The sequence below is a fragment of the Macrobrachium nipponense genome, chromosome 19, assembly GCF_015104395.2.
Source record: "Macrobrachium nipponense isolate FS-2020 chromosome 19, ASM1510439v2, whole genome shotgun sequence".
NCBI lineage: Eukaryota > Metazoa > Arthropoda > Malacostraca > Decapoda > Palaemonidae > Macrobrachium > Macrobrachium nipponense.
The window spans coordinates 64891684-64908404 of NC_061088.1; the positions used below are offsets into that span (position 1 = coordinate 64891684).

Below are 16721 nucleotides of genomic sequence, written 5' to 3' on the forward strand. Positions count from 1 at the left end.
TGGAGATTTACGACAATAACATCATACATTAGTACGATCTGTATTGTTATATCCAAAAACATCTTAACTCATTTGAAAAGAAATGCTTTAAGAAGAATACTGGTTGTCAGATGGCAGAAGAAAGTCTAAAGTATATTACGTTTAACGGAAAATACTTAGGTTTTTTAAGTAGATGAGAAATTTAAAGAGTAAACGCAATCGAGTTTTCTGTACAACTATTAATGCTATATAAAACCATCATCTATGACCGGCAGCTCTCCATTTGCTTAGCAGATGCGGTAGAGTGATGGTGAGTTCCATGCCTCCTCAAAGCGTTGCCAGAAGCACGATCCATGGTTAACGTTAACCTTAAATAAAATAAAAATTACTGAGGCTAGAGAGTTGCAATTTGGTATGTTTGATGGTTGGATGGTGGATGATCAAACTACCAATTTGCAGCCCTCTAGCCTCAGTAGTTGTTTTAGATCTGAGGGCGGACGGACAGACCAAGCCGACACAATAGTTTTATTTTACAGAAAACTAAAAAGGGGAGATAAAGATACTTTAACATTCTCTCTCTCTCTCTCTCTCTAGAACTATCATGTTACCGAATTTCCATTACGTATAACGACTTTCCAAAATAATTTTTTGATTACCGCCATACAGTAGCGGTTTATTGTTATGATTTTATCGGTTACCTGAAGGTTCTTTTTTTATCCTAATCCCATGTACTGGGGGTTTAAAAAAATGGTTGTTTTTGTATGCGAATCCCATAGATTCGGGGTTTAAAAAAAAGAGAGGTTCCGGGTTCACCTCATCAGGGGTTGTCGGGGTTAAGTGCCTCGTAAAGTAGTATTGCCGTCGGTCGAGCCTTTCTGTACCTCTTCTTCTTCTTCTTCTTCTTCTTCTTCTTCTTCTTCTTCGCCTCTTCCTCAGACTCAGATTCTTCTCGCTGACCAAATTCCTTCCCCACCGAAGTCTCTTCAAAGAGAACTGCAGAATGCGTTGGTCTAGTGACGCCTTCGTTACTCATAGACGTCTGGCGACAGAAGAGCTTTTTTTCAGTCTCCTGTAAAAGAAAATGGTTGAGATGCCTATTTGTCTGTCCGGCCGCACTTTTCCTCTCTTCCCTCCGATCTTAAAAACTACTGAGGCTAGAGGGCTGCAGATTGGTATGTTGATCTTCCACATTCCATTCATCAAATGGATTGCAGCCCTCTAGCCTCAGTAGTTTTTGTAATTTTATTTAAGGTTAAGGCTAGCCATGATCGTGAGTGTGGCACCGCTATAGGTGCCAACAACAAAGACCACCACCGGACTGTGGCTGAAAATTTTATGGTGGCTGGGAGTTTCATACAGCCATTATACACCGTACAGAAAACTCGATTGGGCCGAAGAAACTTCGGCGCATTTTTTTACTTGTCTTTCTTTCTTTTATCATTTGCGTGTTGCAAACGGAACCAAAAGTGTCCGACGTTAAAAAGTACGTCTGTTAAGAGAGTTTATGTCTTCTGACATCAAGATGTTCATGATGTGATGACTGGAGCTGAGCAACACCTTGGAAGGAAGATCTTGGGATTTCTGTACATAAATGAAGGCAGAATTATTAGAAATTTGGTTCCTCATTCTAAAGCTTTGATATTGCGATATGCTAGAATAATAAGTAATAAAAATGGAGCATTGTTAGTATTATAAGATTAGATACAGCGACCCCGACTAGGGCTTATTCTGAGAAGTACGTTGCGAGAATAAATTATAAGTCTCATTATAATCTGATTTTATGAAGCTCAGAAAACGATTACTTCATCAACTTGCATAGTACCGCTGGGAACGTAATTGCTCTCTTTAATCGTAACATTGACGGGGGCAGGGGGAGGGAGGGGGACGAAGTTTCATTGTGTTTGCTTAATGTACTGAATACTCCTCAATTAGGTTTTATATAGAGAAATGGCCGTTGAAGTCGTACTCCTCATTGATATCGTACTATGTTTATTACATTGAATATATTCTCTTGGTTTTGTGATTAAACATTCTCTCTCTCTCTCTCTCTCTCTCTCTCTCTCTCTCTCTCTCTCTCTCTCTCTCTCTCTCTCTCTCTCTCTCTCCTTCAGGTAGATATATTTTAGAATGTATATTCTATATTATAATTCAGAAGTTAAAGTATGAATTGTGGGAGTTGATTCATTGTTTTTGCTGCCACGCATTAGTAGCGAAAATGGGTTAATGTGAGCGTGCGTGTACACACACACACACACACACACACACACACACACACACACACACACACATATATATATATATATATATATATATATATATATATAGTATATGTGTGTGTGTGTGTTTTGTGTGCGTGTGAGCTTGCTTGTGTATTTTACTATGCTTTTGCGATGTAACTTCTGCACTTTAAGAGAAGAATAAAAACACGATTCACTGCAAATTCTTATGTGGGATTATGTGATGATTTACGTCACTCATTCTTCTGAGACTTTGGGATTAGCTCGGCATATCAGTTTGTTTAATATGGGAAGGAGGTATTTAGGATAAACGTTACTCTTGGAACTTGTGTGACCAGGTCTGGTCCTTGTAAGTCCATCCCGTAATGAAGCCTATGACGAAATTGTATTGGACATTCTTGCCCACCAGACCCCAGATGGGGCTGTCATTAATTTTCGGTCAGTCTTCATCAGTTGGCAGTTTTTTAGGCTTATGAAGGTGGAGTGTCGCATATGATGATACCATTATTTGAAAATATCTGGGTTAATGCTTGACCCTAAAATTTTGTAAAGGAATGTCAGTGCTATTGTTTTTCTATTCAGTAATAATTGGGTTCTTAAGAAAGATGTACAGCAATTGGTCACCATGACGGTTTGTTTCCCTGCTTGATTATCAAGTGGCTTTCACTTGTAATTCTGCTCTTCCCCCTTTCATTCCTTTTACTGTTCTTCCGTTCATATTCTCTTTCTACCATCTTACTTTCCACCCTCTCCTAACAACTGATTCATGGTGTCAACTGTGACTTTTCCTCCTGTTACACATTTCAAACATTAAATTTTACCGTCACTTTCCGTTTCAGCGCCGAATGTCCTCATAGGTCCCAGCGCTTGTCCTTTGGCCTAAATTCTGTATTCTATTGTAACCCTGCTATTCATCTGAGTTCTGAGAGTTATCATGAGGTTCTTTGTAGTAGAGTTTTTCTAATTTGAAAGAATTGACCTTGTGACGCCAGGCAAATTCTTGCAAGTGCTTCATTCTGCATCTAGGCCTAAAATCCTATAAAAATATGCAATTTTCATTTCTGTTGTTGCTTTAGAGTTCGTAGGTGAGTTTATATCCTGCTTTGACCGTTTGCTTGTAGCTATCTTTGTACGGTTCTGTTTTTGTGGGATCAGCGAAGGTCCTGAAATACATATAATTTTAGTTGAATGTTCTGCTTCATATTTTTCAGCTTAATTAGATTCAAGTTTCTTTTCGATTATTCTGTAGTCTTTTTCATTATACAGCCTTTCTTCTTGCATGTTTGCTCATATTAATGCCGCGTTCGCTTTTTAAATGTCTTTGGTCACACTTGTTTGAAGCTGACTTTCATTGAGTTACTTTGTTCTTGTATAATACATGAACTGAATGATCGCTGTAGAAAGAGAGGTTTCGGGAGAAAATAGAATACTGTGACATGGTGGACACTGAACAAGAGCTTGCCTGCCAGAAATCATGCTCTTGAGTAAAGTTCGTTATATTACTGGAAAGGAAAACGATACACATTTAGTCTTATCTAAATTACGTTGAAAAACTGTAAGTGGGCTTTGAATACTTCTGTTATTTATTTGTGACGTCATACTTTCTTACGAGGAAATAAGCATGTTATTTAGGCTTGCACGTATGTTATATTCTGTTTAAAAACAACCATTAAATGAAGCCTTACTTCTTGTACTTCGTGGAGCAAGTTGAACACTTCCCTTCTTCTGCGTTGAATCATTATCAGCGGTGTGCATCAAAGGCGAGGGAGAAGATTTTCTCACGATCAGTCTGGAGAGAGAGAGAGAGAGAGAGAGAGACGAGGGGGGGGGCAGAGAGAGATGGGGGTGGGGGGGGGGGAGGGTTGTTGGGAGGAAGCGCTAAAGATAATTGAAGCCACTTAGATGCGGAAGCAGTCTGCTATTAGCTTTTCATGCTCGTCTGCCTGCAATGGCGAAGTACAAGTCAGTCCTGGTGTAGCCTGGAGGGCCCTTTCTTCTGGAGATAATGAAGAACAACCCCCAACGACTCCTTCAGATTGTCTTGGGGTTATTAGTCCGGCAAACAAAACATGGAGGCTGATGAGGGGTTGCTCCGACGACGAACTTGACTTGTGGGGTGGTCCTCCTCCTCACGTGAGCGCTGTGCGTGACGCTCCGGCTTGAGCGGGAACTTCCCTTTGCTCAGAAATGCATAAGAAGGTGTCAGTTAACGAGCTGTTTTGTTTATTATTTTGAATGAGATAGAATGCTTTTTCAAAAAGTTTTGGAACGTCACACCATATTTTCACGTTAACTGTTTCTTCCTGTTCCATGTTCTTTTTCATGTTTGCATTCCAGTAGCATTGGGAGTTTCCGTCATGTGCTATTTTCATTGCCTGTCTCTGCATACGATAACAGTTCTGAAGTACAACCGTGAAGATGTTTTTGTGTCATTATGTGACATTTCCCATAGGCATCCTGAGTTGAGGTCTGTACACGTAGACTTGATGTGTATTGCAAGTTTGCTAATCAGAGTTGCTACAACAAATACTATTATTATGGAAATGAACGTGACCAACGTCTTCATTACTATAAGGTGAAGTTTTTGTCCTATGTAGCTGTACTCATGCTCTAGTGGCCACATATTATTACCTGGAAAAACACTTTTTTGCAGAGACGAATTAAAGGTGAAATTACACTGCTACTGTTAATGACTGTAGATGACGGCAAGGCGTAACCACCTCCTCTACCCCCCCCCCCCCCCCCCCCTTGCGAATTAATATTCTCAAGGATTATGAAAAGAGCGTTGGACACGCACACAGCGCACTGAAGTGCAGTATGCAACACTGAGAGAAGTGCTTAATTATCCTCAGTGAACCGAACGTAAAGACAAATAATTGATATACACATACCGCTCACCGGCACGTCATAATTACTCGTTATCATAATTTTATCTGAGTTTACAGAACTTATTTGTTCATGTATGAATGTATGAGTTTTTAGGACCCCTGATATAAAATGTTCAGACGCACTGCTTGACAGTTTGAAGGAACTATGTACTAATTTATTTTTACCCAGTCTTGCTCGGATGTGTACTGTTTGGTTGGAACAACACCAGTCGAATACATTCGATATATAAACAGATTTTTCTTCTTCTTTTCAGGTATGAAACAGCCAGACACCTCAGTGTAATGGTACAAACGGGAGGTAAGACCCCTACCGTAGTTATTTTGTTTCTATTCAGTGTGTGTCGTTCGCTCTCTTTGTATACGAATAAGGGTCTTCAGATGAATGGCTTAGTAATAGTGATTAGCGTCCGTCTGCATCTGGGATCTGATTAGAGCCTTTGATTATAAAGGAAGCCAAGGACACTTCCAGCAAGGAACGGTGAAGAAATAGAGATGGGTGGGCACAAAGGAAAAAGCTGCAGCTGTCTCTCATTATTGTTGATATTATTGATTATACTGTTACAGAGATGCGTGCTTTACCCGGATGTGAATCAATGCAAACAACTGTCCACAACCACAATCGGTGCTTTGAAGATGAAAATTAGTTTGGAAGGAACATTCACTGAAGACATTTTCTTTCAAACCGACTGTGGTGGATATGAACGTGAAATGGGTCCGCGGGAAAGAAAAATTAGTATTTATTATCTATAAGCTTGAGAATTCCATTACCTGGTTCATCAGATATTCAAATATATAATAAAATGTCTCTAGTTACATTCCTCGTGATATCAATCCGCCAAATATGAAATAAAATGAGAAGGTTTGAGTTTACACATAATTTATAATGAAGCCTCGAAGAATGATCATGATTTATGAATGAATAATCCAGTTATGATGATACAGAGTATTTGCATTGGTTTTAAATAACTCGCGGTAATGTATTGCCCCACTTTCCGAAAAGGCTCGAGGACTATCGTCATATTATATCGCATCTTTTATTATCATCCATTACTTACCTGACAGCAAATAGAAGACCTGTATTTGCGTCATTTTTGTAGCCTTTGCTCCGTCTCGTCTTTGTAGGTTAGTCCGAATTTACAGGTCTATTGCGAGGGCATTTATCTCTTGACCACCTTACCGGAATTGCTGGTATGAAACTAGCTTCGTGTAAACCAAAAAACAAACTAACCACCTTCGATAGCCTCCGTTGAGGCCAGATACCTTTCCTTGTCCGGATAAAGGTGCAGTTTACATCGTTGTCCACTCCTCCATGTTAAAATAAATATATCTTCGAGGTAATTGGCAGAGATGACAATTTGCAAAAATGGTGTTCACTTGGGTCCGGACTTTGTGGGAAGAACGAAATTTATCAAAACCATCTCGACTTCAGTCAATTCTTTGGCCCTTTTCTTCCATGAATAATTGCGGGGACATTAGATTCGTAATGGAGGGTGCGTGAGAGCGGGGTAGGTTTGGCTGGGGGAATGGGGGTGGGGGACGCACTTGCAGTTCCACGAGCAGTCTCGGAGTATAATAGCTACAGTTCTTAGGAGAGACAGTGTTACGTAACCTCACTCTGGAGTCTGGATGCTTGTTGCTTGGAGCGTCATTTATGTGGTCTAAAGCGAATGTACTTGGCTGAATCATTTTCATGTTTCCATTTCCGGATTTCCCTTTTGTATATTTTGTTTGCATGACGTTTCTGTTAGTTTTTATTACAATGGCCGTCGTCACTGTATTTGCTGTCGTTGAAAACTTCAAGCATTAAAGTCTCGTAGTATAATTATAATAATCCTGAAATAAACCAACCGAAATCTATTTCCAGGTTATATCAGAACTTCACCCATAGGTTTTATTCATATGAAACGATTAAAATAGCTTGACTATTAATGTTAATGTTTCAATAGTAGTATCAGTAGCAATTTATGCGTGATTTTGTGCTTAGGTATTTCTTGAAGTTCCAAAAATAATCTGATGAGTTTGGCGAAAGGTCAAGTTGTTTACACAGAGAGAGAGAGAGAGAGAGAGAGAGAGAGAGAGAGAGAGAGAGAGAGAGAGAGAGAGAGAGAGAGAGAACGGACAGGGGATGGGGAGCAAGCATTCACCAGTCTGTAAGTTGTTTAGACGTTCGTCATTGAAGAGCCAAAAGATCTTGATAGTTTTCATAGAGAGAAATAGTTGTTAATAATAATAATAATAATAATAATAATAATCATACATACATACTAGGCTATTAAAGCTCAATGCCACAATTTTGAAAGCAAAATAATACACCGTTAAGATTAGCTTGGATTTTGATTATATTCTTATGGTTTTGGGAAGGATATACGGATGCAGTACTTTAGATTCGACGATTTTCAAGGTATGTTTACATGTATGTATATATATATATATGTATATGTGTGTGTGTGTGTGTGTGTGTGTGTGCCATGACTGAGTGGTACTGCAGTCTCTCTGAACATATTCGTTAGGACGGAGATTTGATCCCGACCTGTCGGCCACAAATTCACCCAGTTGTACTAGATAGCTTTCAGCGTCTGTTGGGGTTAAGAAAAAGAGCGTGAGATTAGCAGCCTCATCCCCGAGAAACCGCAAGTTTGAACGTTTTACCCTTCTGGGTCAAGCCTTCCGAAGATTCGAACAATTCTTTTGATAATATTATGTTTATGTTTTACATCGATAATTGCGTAATTGTGAACAGACATTATGATAAGTATGTACAGTGCACAACGTATTGTGATTTGCGTGTTTGTTCTATATATCAGGTTGTCGCAAAGATAATGTAAATCCTGGGAATAGAGTTTTACGTTGTGACCCATTCTATTTTGACAGAAATAACCATAACAACAAGGATATAACTTCTTTTAAAAAAACACGAAACAACTAAAGGCACCTGTCTGTCTCAGAGGCGATGATTCAGCCACTCAAGGCATGAGTGATCTTTAGAGAAAGGTGAGGAGAGGTGAGGAAAGAGAGAGAGAGAGAGAGAGTTCTCGGCCGGGATAAAGTGGTCATAGGGGTGGCACCGGGATCTGGGGCACTTCACATGGCACCACTTGACCCTGCCAGGACTCATTATGCCCCTCTCTCATTTATCACCATCAACATTTCAAATGATTGTAGCCGATTGCGTTTGCCCGTTAGTTTCACGGTTTATGGGGTTCAGTGAAGCGCCTTGAAGTGTGATAGTGATGTTTTCATAGAAGGGCTGGATAGCTATTTGTGGTGGTGACAATGATAATGGATAATATTGGCTTACTGGATCGAGGGGAAGATAAGTACGTAAGGTTGATAGAAAATTCTACGGAAAGCAGAATATTTGTAGATATTTTATATACTATATATTATATATATATATATATATATATTTATATAATTATGTGATATGTATATGTATATATATGTATATGTATATATGTGTGTGTATATATATATATATATATATATATATATATTATTATATATAGTATGTTGTGTGTGTGTGTGGTGTGTGTGTGTGTGTTGTGTGTGTGCGTATGTATGTATGTATGTATGGTATGTATGTATGTATGTATGTATGTATATATATATATATATATATTATATATATATATATATATATAATAATATAACTGGTAAAAAATGTTGTTAAAACAGAATTCCATCTAATAAAAAGAGCCCATAAAAACGTCAAAATATAGAAAGTAAGTACTATATTTCAGAGACTGCTGCCTCTCTCTACCTGAAGAGAGAGAGAGCAGTCTCTGAATGATAGTACTTTCTATATTTTGACGTTTTTATGGGTTCCTTTTACATATGAATGTATAATGTATGTGTGTATTCAACTTTATGCCGTTTCCCCTGATAGGGGGTGGCTAAATAAAACTCATCGGTTACTGCTGCAACAAGAGCCATTTCATACAACTGCACAGAAGGGTCATAAGCAGCGTTTCGAACTCCCCCACACTTCCGGCATTGACCTGTGTATTGCACACATTATCTGGCCTCTTGGATATGAAGTTCCTTCCTTTCTAGTGCCTCTCTCGGTCCATCGAGTGAAGGCTTTCCTAGGTCTACCCCTCCTCCTCCTCTTCCTTAGCACTTTTCAAGCATATGCAAGTCTAGTCCCAATCTTTTCCCCACGCTTAGCTACACTGTTCGCTTCACCTATTTTGAAAATCGGAGCTTCTCTCATCAGATCGCCGCCATCATTCAAATAGATACTCCAGAACCCCCAAACAAATCAGCGTCTCCCTTATTAATGCTCGTTTCCATTTGCCCTTCCAACATTTGCGCTTGGGTAATGCTTTGAAGTGGAAGGAACATTCTGGCTCTTCGGTCTGAACTGGCATCGACTTCACCTTCACATTTCCCCGTCTAGTCTTCTTCCTATCATTTTTCTGTGTATCATTGCAGGCCCTATCCCTGCCACACTTTCTGCAATTTTGTCTGCAGTGAAAACAAGTTGTAATCTGATAAATATTTTAGATGTAGTCATCTTAAAAGACATTTTCACGAACGACAATACTTTTAAGTATGTCCTTTGCGACCTACTGTTCGTGTATACAATTTAATATCGTTCAGTGTTGAGTGCTTTGTTGACAATGTACTGCATAAAGCTTTGTCTGTTGAGAAGTGAAGTCTTGCCAAGGTACGATTGCCAGCGCCTCACCTTTTCCTGTGTCGCACACTCAGGGTACGCAGTGGTTTCCGAATTTTTTTTCGCCTTTTATGATTATCCACTATTTGTTGTTTCCAATGTATTTTTAATTTTGAATATTCTATATTTCTGAGTGGGACTCATTGGGTCCAAGTTCTACCGTAAAGCATTTGAACGAAGTTCTAACGGTTCTGGAATAGTTGGCCTCAGTGGATAAGGAACATCTAAATTATGTATTAGTGTTAAAACCAAACGCGTTATGGTGTGCATAATTTGGAAAAATATTTGCAACGGATATTTTTACAACAAATTATAATATCTTGTATGTCCATCCGCTCTCTCTCTCTCTGTAAGGTAAGGTCTCTCTACCTCTCTCTCTCTCTTTCTATAAAATAAAACTTTACCGCGCATATATGTGTATATATATATGTATGGGTGTTTGTGTGTGGCGCGCGCGCATACACACACACACACACGAGAGAGAGAGAGAAAGAGCATACTTATTGAAATTGCATAACTACCTACTTTTTTTCTTCATGGTATTAGACATGGTAACAAATAATCGTGTGTTTCTTTATTTTGCTTCTATTCACAGTTGAGGTGAATCTCCATTGTTAGTTTCCTTTACGGGTTGGACGTGACTGTAAAGAGAAGAATATGATTAAACAAAAGGAAAAGCGAGAAATCATTTTTTGTTCATCTTCATTTTATATGCGTTCTCTGCATGTATATATATGGCTCTGCTCTGAAATGAAGTGGCTATTATTATTATTATTATTATTATTATTATTATTATTATTATTATTATTATTCTCCTCGAGGATGTTTTGCGGTTACCTAGGTGCTGGTTATTTCATCAGTTGTTGTTCACTCCGGATATGAATTTAGGATTTTTTTTTTTTCATGTTTATTTCCTGTATCCTTAAGATCGGAGTTTTGAACGTTAGTTTTAAATAATTCAAGACGACTCTCAGTCTGGCTGTGAAAATACTTTTTTTTTGGGGGGGGTGGGGGTTTTGGGGTTTATTTGGAGCGATCATCTGCTGACGAGGAAATGAAGTCCAACTTGACCCCAACTTTCATAACTGGAAGGACCCAAGACCCTTAGGGTACGTACTACTCCATTTGTGCAGGTAGATGAATCTTTATTTATTCATTTCGATGAATCTTTATTTATTCATTTCTTTTCTCAAGTTCAGTGCAACGTGGATGGCCTGGATTTTGATAAGCAGAAGTCAGACGGAAACTTGGCTGTCTCGCCCGGAATATAAATGCCTGAAATTTTCATCTAGGTGGAAAGGTGGGTTGGAAGGACCCAGTGGGAACGTTGTGATGGTACGATGAGTACATCTCTCTCTCTCTCTCTCTCTCTCTCTCTCTCTCTCTCTCTCTCTCTCCTGTAGATGCGACACATGACAGTCAATTAACAACCAGATTTATTAAGTTGCTGCCTTGGCCAACAGAGGCTTGATCGATTCTAGGGGTCGGGTCCATTCGTTCCTCTTTGTCTGGTTAGGGAATCGAACACGTGCCGTCCATTTGTGACTTAGACGCCACAGAGAGAGAGAGAGAGAGAGAGAGAGAGAGAGAGAGAGAGAGAGAGAGACGTGAATGATCAGTACTCCCTGGAAATGTATGTCATTATATAGTTAAAAAAAGAAAGGTCTGAGCAAGGTAATCCTTACGACCGGGGGGTGTGTGGAACCATTCAACTCTCTCTCTCTCTCTCTCTCTCTCTCTCTCTCTCTCTCTCTCTCTCTCTCTCCTTCGAGTAAGTCTAAAAGAGGAGCAAGGGTAACGTCTCCGAGTTCTTTCATCCCGGAGGAGGAGGAGGAGGAGGGGGGGGGGGCGCACAGGAAGGGGAGCCGTAGAGTTGCGGTCGTGAAAGGTAGCTTTAAAAAAGAAGGGAGAGCCACGTCAGGAATGCCATTAGCCCTGCTTAACGAGGCCCCTGCCGAAAAATCCCGCTTTTAAAATCACTGCTCTTCAATGGGACGAATCTTCACGTGCGTGCAGTTATCCACCTTTTCAGGATTGCGTTTTGCCTTTATTGTAATATTCTCATCCATTTCCTGAACTTTGTTTCTCTCTCCGCCATTTGGCAGTTTGATAAATATTCTGTTGATCTTTTCTTTTTTTAATATAAACTTTTTCTTCGTTATGGCCTTTGTTTTAAGTGCCTGTCCTTTTATTTTTGCCATTTCGTTGCATCATTTGTCCTTTTCCACGCCCAGGTTTTGATATATAAAATCTCTGTTGCTTTAAATCGTCTTTCATTTGGACTTTTTTTGTCTTTAATCCTTTTTGTTTTGCTAACTTATTCGTGTCTGCTTTCGTTATAATTATAAATAGTAGTTGATTGAGGATGAATATTTCATGTAAGAGTTAATGCTCCTCCGTTTAGGCAGGAGAACAGTGCATAATTCTTCTTCTTCTTCTTTTTCGTCTTCTTCTTCCTTTTGTTAAGTAGGTAACGAAAAATGTGTATGGTCTTATGATGAGTAAAAATTTATTCCTCTCTCTCTCTCTCTCTCTCTCTCTCTTAGACTAAAGCATCGTTTTTTTTTACGTTCATTACATTCTTTAAATAATATCCGTGATTATTATAGCCTTTGCCCAAAAACGCTAAAATATATCGCGATGAATTTTATATTTGAAGGCAGTGTTTTAATTTTACATAAAGTAAATTTTTGTGGTGAATAGAAGTAAATGTTTATAGATATATTCGTTTCTGTTTGCAAATGATAGGAGTAGTTCTACCCGGCTACGAAGTTAACTGTAAAAAGTAGACATTGTGGACTTTGAAACTTTCTTCAACAGGAAATGAAACATCCATTATGAACTTGAGCTACACAAATAAAAAGCGCCCTTCCTGGTGATCGCATTAAGGGTTGTTAGAAGGACCTTCAAAAATAAATATGAATTATGATGATGAGGCTAGCTTTAAGCTTAATTGGGAGCTTTGTTAGGTTACTTTATGGATGCGTATTATTTAAAGATATTTTGTCGTTTGTTTCTGTAAAAGAAAACTATCGAAATGGCCTTTTGTCTGTCCGTCCGCCCTCAGATCTTAAAAACTACTGAGGCTAGAGGATTACAAATTGGTATTTTGATCATCCACCCTCCAGTATACCAGTTTGCAGCCCTCTAGCCTCACTAGTTTTTGTCTTATATAAGGTTAAAGTTAGCCATGATCGTGAATCTGGCACCGCTGTGCAACAACACATGCTACCACCGGGCTGTGGCCAAAAGTTTCACGTGCCGCGGCTGAGTGTAATGGATCTTGGCCAAGAGTTTCATACAGCATTATATCTCTCTCTCTCTCTCTCTCTCTCTCTCTCTCTCTCTACTAGGTCACTGCATTTGCCTTCACGGTTGATAGACTATGGATATGTGAATAACAGGGGAAGCAATTAGCAATGTGTTTGAGGGTTATATTTAAGCGATTAGGTTTGATAGGACTGGGAATGTGTAGAATTGTTTTTCTAATTATGTATCCTTTCAGAGCATTTTTCACCTTTTTGATAGATAGTGTTTGTCGTATCACCAAAGCGGTAGATTATTCATTGTTATTTTTATTCATATTGGTTTTATATGGCGTAATTAAGATTGCTGTTTAGAATTCTGCGTTTATAACTAGATTTTAATTATTCATTAATTACGCAAGGATCCTTTGTATAAAAAAAAAAGTTTATCATACCACAGTGCCTCTTAACTTCTAGATTTCTTCACACTTTGGAAACGCTCGTCACTACGAAGCCTAGATCCAAATTAAGTTAGAAAAGGTATTCCAATGCTCGGCCGAGATTCGAATTTGTGGCCAGGATATCAGAAAAAGAAGTTACGAGGGCATTTTGGTTTAAACAAAATGTCTGGTAAAAAGTGGCCGGTGGATTCTACATACACATGCATATACATTATATATATATAATATCATATATATATATATGTGTGTGTGTGTGTGTGTGTGTGTATGAGAGAGAGAGAGAGAGAGATATCTCAGTAGATGCCCCGAAGGTACATGAATAAACACGTGAAAGCGATTGGCACTGAACTTCTGCTTGTTAATTAATATATATACATATATATATATATATATATATATATATAGTATAATATATATATATATATTAATATATATGTGTGTGTGTGTGTGTGTAGAGAGAGAGAGGATGAGAGGAGAGACGAGAGAGAGAGAGAGAGAGAGAGAGAGAGAGAAATGCATACGTTCAAACATATATAATACATATACATATGACTACATTGTATATGGTTTAATCCTAAATCTTACTAGGTTCCTAGGGCGGTCCTAAATGACCTTTCAAGGTTATTGAGGTTAAGTAACGAGGCGCTGTTGCAATGGTTCCCATCTGAGTGGGAGATGTTCTTGACGTGAGGTGGAGGGCCAATTCTTTCCTTAGTGCAGCGACTCGAGTGGCTTTATTCCATAGTGACAAAGGGCGAATACCGTGTGTATAGTAGATTCACATCAACCGTGCATCTGATATCTAGGCCAGTCCCTTACGACACCCTTGATTGGCTGTTGATAAGCGCCAATCACAGGGGTGGAAACTCTCATTTTCTCGAGAGTTCACAAACGCAGGATGTATGTTCCACCTATCCTGAAGGATACGTCTTTCAAAGGTATCCCTCAGGAGAGGTGGAACACACATGCTGCCTATGTGAACGCTCGAGAGAGACAGAGAGCTTCCAGCCCTGTGATTGGCTTATCAACAGCCAATCAGGAGCGTCGTAAGGGACTGGCCTAGACATCAGTTGCACAGTTGATGTGAATCTACTATAGCAGGGGCACTCGTATTTAGTTTCGCATCGTTGGTATTTACATCGTTTGTGTATTGTATTTTAAAGGCCGTCGTAGGATCCTGTAATTTTTTCGTTATACCGGGGTATTAATGCCGGAATCAGTTAGTGTCTAACTATATGTCGATATATCGCATACACACACACACATATATATATATATATATATATATATATATATATATATATATATATATATATATATATACACATACAATCACACACAAAATTGACCACTACTTATTCCTCATACTCATCCTTTGCGAACATTTCTGCTGGCGAAACCTCCTCGAATCTTTTGGCTTCGTCAAAGAATTATCGTGATTTCCCTCTTCCATTCTATCTTTCTCTCCATTAATCGTTGCTCGCTAATCCCGTTCGTGATTATATGAATGTTGAAGGCAGTGTTTGGACCCCTTATTAGAATCCTCCGGATGTATATGTCCTTGAATCTCTCTCTCTCTCTCTCTCTCTCTCTCTCTCTCTCTCTCTCTCTCTCTCTCTCTCTCTCTCATCCCAGCTAATGATGATGAAGTTTCCGGAGGTGTAATTAATTTTCATTTGCGGCTTTGTTGCACAATGCACTTGCAAAGCATAATGGAGTTATTAAGGAGAGGCTGGGGAAGGGGTGGAGGTCGAGATTTGTGGTTCCTCCAGATTTTTTTTTTCTTTTTTTTTTTTCAAAACAGGATTTGCTTTGCGTATGTTTATCCATCTCTTGTATTTTGCATATGCATGGTTGTGTGTATGCGTGAGAGAGAGAGAGAGAGAGAGAGAGAGAGAGAGAGAGAGAGAACTATGTTGATTATAATCAATTTAATTTCATCAGTTCAATACTAGGTACCGAGAGATCATGGGCGCTGAGTCCTATTACCTTGATGTACATTTCGACCACAGTAATTGCAGCGCCATTGTACAGTATGACATAATCATTCAGTTAATCATATGTAATGCAGTCAATTTTTCGGTTAATTTATGTACTTAAAGAGCATTCCACTGGCATCCCGGACGGAGACTTTGATGATCATCTTGATGAGGACTAAGTAACTGAGGCTTGTTGTGGAGCTGAGGTGTGTTCATTTAGTGTGTTCAAGCTGATATTCCTAATTCCCTCTTGATGTAAACTCCTTGACTCCCCGGGACAGTCTTCAGGAAATTTCTCGTGTTTGACCTGATCTTTCCCATGTCAGTTTTGTGAATTGTTTTTTCTTGACAATTTTCTCGTGTAAGTGCATCTTCCCAACTTTAGAATAAGTTTGATGTTGAGTAGAGAGTATGAATTTGCATAATTATTGAAGACAGTGATATTTTTATGCAGAATTTTTAAAAGAACAGGAGGTATTTATTACCTGAGACTTTGTGTAAGGGAAAAACATTTTATTTTTTAAACTTTGAAATTTTTTGAAGGCAAGAGTTACTGTGTGATCTGACGTATGCAGTAGGAGGTGTTAGAAACGATGGCTACCCTGGGGAATGGGATTCAGAGGAAATGCCATTGACGTAGCCGCGTTTTTCTCGATATTTCCTGACTCTTGTTTTCAATTGTGCTGACGTGTCACTGATATTGATGTTTTTTAGACCGGAGGGTTCTGTGTTATTGATGTAATTTGTCAAGGTTTGAAGCTTTATATTCAGTCGGGCAGTTTCTTTGAATTAATGGGTTTGTATTCATATATTTTTGTATAAGAAATTGTAAGCATTTATAATTTATTTTATATATATATATATATATATATATATATATATATGTAAATGAGCCTTTGTTTGTTTGGTTAATTATTAGAAATCGTAACTATAATAAGGCAAAAGTTAACGGCACCCTTCATTTTTGAGGTCAGTTTTTGTGAGGGATTTCACCAATTTCGCCTACTGGCCTGGAGGGGCAGGTAGGTAGGTAGGTGACCGCGTGGCCCCTTGGATGTCGAAAGCCGCCAGAGGGCGCTGCTCAAGTGTCAGCATTTTTCCCGAAGTGTGGCGCAAGGCTCTTGATTACCCAGAAGAACCTCGGGGCTGCTTTTCATTTTTATGAATTTTTTTTATTCATATTTATTCTTTTGTTATTCAGGCAGGGGATGGATAGACCCTCCAATTACCAAAGCAACTGCTACATATCTTTCT

The 16721-nt window shown here is 38.8% G+C and overlaps 1 protein-coding gene across 10 annotated transcripts in view; it reads left to right on the forward strand.

Moving 5' to 3' along the window:
• The window catches only part of LOC135217586 (serine/threonine-protein kinase DCLK1-like), a 368329-nt gene that overhangs the window by 247539 nt on the left and 104069 nt on the right, over positions 1-16721 (forward strand). The window contains exon 2 of one of the 10 annotated variants that reach the window (XM_064253607.1): positions 5359-5402. The exons of the other annotated variants lie outside the window; for them this stretch is intronic. The gene's annotated coding sequence lies outside the window, so the exon portion shown is untranslated. The remainder of the gene's footprint in view (positions 1-5358; positions 5403-16721) is intronic. 10 annotated transcript variants of the gene reach the window in all.